The sequence below is a fragment of the Brassica oleracea genome, chromosome C7, assembly GCF_000695525.1.
Source record: "Brassica oleracea var. oleracea cultivar TO1000 chromosome C7, BOL, whole genome shotgun sequence".
In the NCBI taxonomy this organism is placed as follows: Eukaryota; Viridiplantae; Streptophyta; class Magnoliopsida; order Brassicales; family Brassicaceae; genus Brassica; species Brassica oleracea.
The window spans coordinates 21306516-21311328 of record NC_027754.1 but is presented as its reverse complement, the minus strand read 5'-3'; the positions used below and the strand labels follow the sequence as shown (position 1 = coordinate 21311328).

Genomic DNA, 4813 nt, shown 5'->3' with positions numbered 1-4813 from the left:
GGTTCGCTACAGTCTTCGGGAGATAGCATCGAAGGGTAGACGAGAATACATGGACTACTGTCGTATTGACGTTTCGGAAGAGCTCGGTCGATACGTAGCGACCGAGCGGACGAACGCTCGGTCGCTACATAGCGACCGAACTTTGGCTCGAGATCGGTCGCTATGTAGCGACCGAGCGGAACACGCGTTCGGTCGCTGCGTAGCGACCCTTTTCGAGCTCTTGTCCGATGACTCGCGTTTCCTCCGCAAAGCTTTTCGTAAGGTAGAATCTTTTTCGAAAAAGTTTTTGTCGAAGAAGGTTTTTCGTTTTTCTCCTTCGGGGATTTGGACGTTAACTTCGTCGCAACCGTTTTCGACCCCAACACTGTCCGTGTGAAAACACAGGTCTGGGTAGGAAGAGTCCAACTTCTGAGAGAGACTGCCCTTGACTTTTGTTTATTGTTATAGCAAAAGCAACAGCTAAAGGCAATTGCCTTCGGCGCATTTTGAAAGGTAGTCTCGTATTAGATGGTGTTATCAATAATCTAGGAATATATACTGTCTTCCCAACATTAGATCCTGTGATAATCTTAGCAGCAACCATAAATTCCATCAGCTGAGTAATATGTAGCCTTGTTCCATTCATTAACCCTTCTGGATGATCAACATTCCTGAGAACCATAACTGGGCAACCAACTTTCAGGCGAAGTCTATGATTCGGCAGTCTAGACACTTTAATATTGTTTAGAAAATCTGAGTCAAGTGCTTCATCATTCACTGCTTTTGTATCAGTAGGATCAATACTATCTGCACTGAGATAAATCATTTTCTCACCTAAAAAAAAATTAAAACATAGGATGTATTTAGTGTATATAAGAAACAGTAAATTTGGGATCTAAAATCAATCACAAAAAGGTGATAATATAAATTACCATCCAGCTTATCCAACATGTAATCATTGATCAGGTTAACATCCTCATTGGTTGGACACAAAATAGCTCTCTCTTGGAAAAATTTAGCTTTTTTGTTTCCTTTTAACGAAGAAGGATCTCCGTACACTTCCTTGCTAATGGCCTATATTGGTTCATCAGAATCAGTAATCAAAAATTCAGAGGGGATCTCGATCTCAGCTAATCCATCGTTAGGCTCTCCAAGTGTACCATCACCAACCTTTAAGATCCACTCAGAGAATTCCTTTAGATCATTCGACTCTTCAGCTGACACACCACCAGATGTTAATCGCATGTTCTTAGTTAATTTCCGCACGTTACAATGCTCCCACAGATACGAAAAATTCATTGAAGCCATAACGATGGCAGCTCTACTAGCGCCATTTATTACTGGGAGAACTTGTCTGAAATCGCCTCCGTAAACTACAACCTTTCCACCAAAAGGCTTGTCGCTCTGCTTCCCAATAATATCAGATAAGCTTCTATCTAGTGCCTCAAAACAATACCTACTCATCATGGGGGCTTCATCCCATATAATCAGTGATGCCTCTTTCACCAAATTAGCTTGATCTGATCCATGAGCCATAGTACACGAAGAAAACTCATCTGGATTAAGTGGTATCCCAAACCTTGAATGAGCAGTCCTACCACCTTGTAACAACAAAGAAGCAATCCCACTCGATGCAACATTAAGAGCAATGTCTCCTCGCGATCTAACGGCTGCAGATAGTAATTTCCAGAGAAAAGTTTTCCCAGTGCCACCAAATCCAGATACAAAAAACATTCCACCTCTTTCCTTCTTAACAGCATCTAGAATTTCATCATATATTTTACTTTGCTCTGGAGTCATCTTTGGAATATCTCTATCCAGAGTTTCTAACAAAGCCTCACGATCAAAGCTTCTCTCGTCTAATATCAACACATTTGAATCCTTTCTATGTGTCTTTGCTGCCTGTGGCATAGAAGGATATTTTGCCAAAGAAGTCCCACAACGCTTTAGAATCTTTTCAATCTCCAGCAAAGCGAATTTCTTTTTCTCATCGTCACTTAACAATAGTCCTACAACAGAAATTTATCTATTTAAAAAGACAGAAAAAGTATGTAACATTTTGCTAGAAAATCAAATAATACACGAAAATGGTGAAGTAAAACTACCTGGCCTATTGAAAGTTTTACGCCTGTGATGCTCAATATCATCTGAAAGACATTCCCAAGTCTTCTCCCAAACATCCTCTGGCCCAGATAAACTGTTGTTCATGAGCATCATAACAAACAATTGTCTTAGCTCAGCTCCTGTGCTTTCATAGCTTCTCCTCAGAATATCATCAATGTACTCTTGATCATCATGTAACAATCCTCGAGCATAACATGCATCTTTGTGGCTTGGATAAACAACCTTCAAACGTTTTGATGTCATCATAACTCGTAGGACTTCTCACATAGTTCAACAACACACGGAGATAATAAGCATGTTCTTGATTACGTGGAGCATAGTTGATTCGGCCAATACTGAATCCCCTTTTCCGTCTTATGAACTTCTTCTGACTCTTTGAATATGTAAAGAAGTTAGGAATCTGAGCATAGGTGAGAGTTTTAGCCAGATCATCAACTTTACACAACTCAAACCATGCTAAGAACATTGTATTCTCAATGAGTTTACGACTGATCACTGCTTCCAGCTTGTCTTTTTTTTTGAAAATAATGGTTTGTTTGCCTGTTAGATGGAAATTAAGCTTCTCAACTGCAGTAGACCTGTAATGAATGGGGAACTTAAAAATTATCCATGATCAAAGAACTCCTTGAATTCTTTCCTTTTTTTTTAGTCCACTTCTCCTTCTGCACAACCAAGCGCCTCTGCAACCATGTGATATGGTGGTTCCACAGCAACTGTCACACGATCACTTTCTTTATTAATGTACTTAAATAAGTACTTTATAGAACCTGCCTGGTTGCACCACTCTACATTAATATGAGCTCGATAACGTAGAGATAGTTTCTTGTTATAAGGAATAACAAATCTGTTGTCACATTTCACCCCATTCTTCTCTACAAAACGATCTGTATCTTCTTTTCTACGGTAAATCGGAAATCCTTCTTTACTCACTGTTGTCTTATCAGCAAATGATTCCGGGTAAAGCTTCGAACATTTCCCATTTTCCATGCAAGGAGATTTCATATTAGCAGCTCCACATGGTCCATGAATCATCATATCTTTAATGATATCATACAGCTCTGGTTCTTGAGACTTATCAGGAATCTCAGCTGAAATGATCTTGTCAATATCATCTGTTATGGGAAACTTGGCCGTAGGATGCATAAATAAGAGAATGTGAGCATGTGGTAGACCACGTTTCTGAAACTCAATCGTGTACATAGCTGCAACGATCAGACAACAATCACTTGTTTAGTAAATAGTTGAAAATATAAAGACATATGATCAAGAAAGCTGAATATTTAACTCACATGATACAGTTTTGCCAAGGATATTCTTCTTAGTCAAATCATCCATCAATGAATCCAGTTTCATACTGAACATCCTGCAAATGATGTCTGATCTGTCCTCTGCCTTTAAATTTCGTCTCTTAAGATGTCTTGTGATCTCTGGCCATTTAGGATTGCATGTAAAAGTGATGAAAAGATCAGGAAAACCAAAATGCTTACATATAGTTATTGCATCCAGATAGAGGTTTTTCATATATATAGGACCACCAGTGAACGTAGCTGGTAAGAGAAACGAAGATCCTTGCTCGGCCATATCAATCCTGCCAGCATTTTCTGACTCTTTGATAGAGTCATAACTATCATAACGCAAACTCGTCTGGTGAGTCTTCAGATAGCGAAGGCGATTGGATTCTATAGTTGTGTAGGCATCCACAACAAACTGCTGAAACAACCTTCCTGAATTTAGGATAGTATGAGCCTCATTCTTACGTTCATGCAAACGAAACGCAAAGAACTGCCTCATGCTGATATTTTCCTTTTTCTGTTTCTCTGTAGCTTTAGTAACACATTTCTTTATCCCAAGCCTGAAACCATCCTCTCCATGTACAAATAAAAGAGGATATTGAAGTGCAAGATATGAAGCATGTATTTCATCGATCCTTAGCAACTTGCCTGATTTCTGTTGAAGAACAATATCTCTTTTATCCATGTCCAGATTAAAATCTCCAGGAATCAGTGCAGCAACTTCTGACGTTGTGGGTGTGTCATAGGTTCTTCCATCCTTTGCTCTATCACTAACTATCCTCATGTGAAAAGAGTCTTTAGGATTGATGGTGAAACGATCTTTTGCTGACCAGAACTGTTTAACGTAAGGGTTGGTCTCATTCAACATCTTTATCAGAAGGTCAATGATCTCCTTCTTAAGTCCATCACGTTTTTTATAAGCTTTCTTTTGCCCCCCTTTGCTGTAAAAAATAACAAATAAAACGGTTCAGATTAATAGTCACAGTAAACAAATCTTCTCTATTAAAAAAAAAAGTATATTCAAATAGTTACCTTAAAGCATTTGTTCGATTTTCTGTTTCATTTTCAGTGTCAACGATATAAAGCTGTCCAAACTTAGCATCATTTCCAGTAGGTGGTTGTAAACTACCAATTAAATGGTAATTCTCACCTTGGAGTACCAACATGTTTGGACCTTTTCCCTTCCGAACAGCTCTATCAACCTTACCACCAAGTGAAGTGAATGAGAACACCATGTTGTAAGCTCTTGTGTTCCTCTGAAAATGCTCGCTTAATTTATCATCTCCATTCAGCAAATTTTGAAGTACTTCTGGTGGTTGTTTTAGTAATGGTAACTGCACTTGTCCTTGCATACAACAGAGAGCAAACTTAGGGTTGCGTGTTTTTAGACGCCTGTTTAAGCGTTCACCAAACCACAT

The 4813-nt window shown here is 38.9% G+C and overlaps 1 pseudogene; it reads right to left on the bottom strand.

Annotated features, from left to right (window-relative positions):
• Positions 1 to 4813, bottom strand: part of LOC106302830 — a 7688-nt pseudogene extending 2875 nt beyond the window's left edge.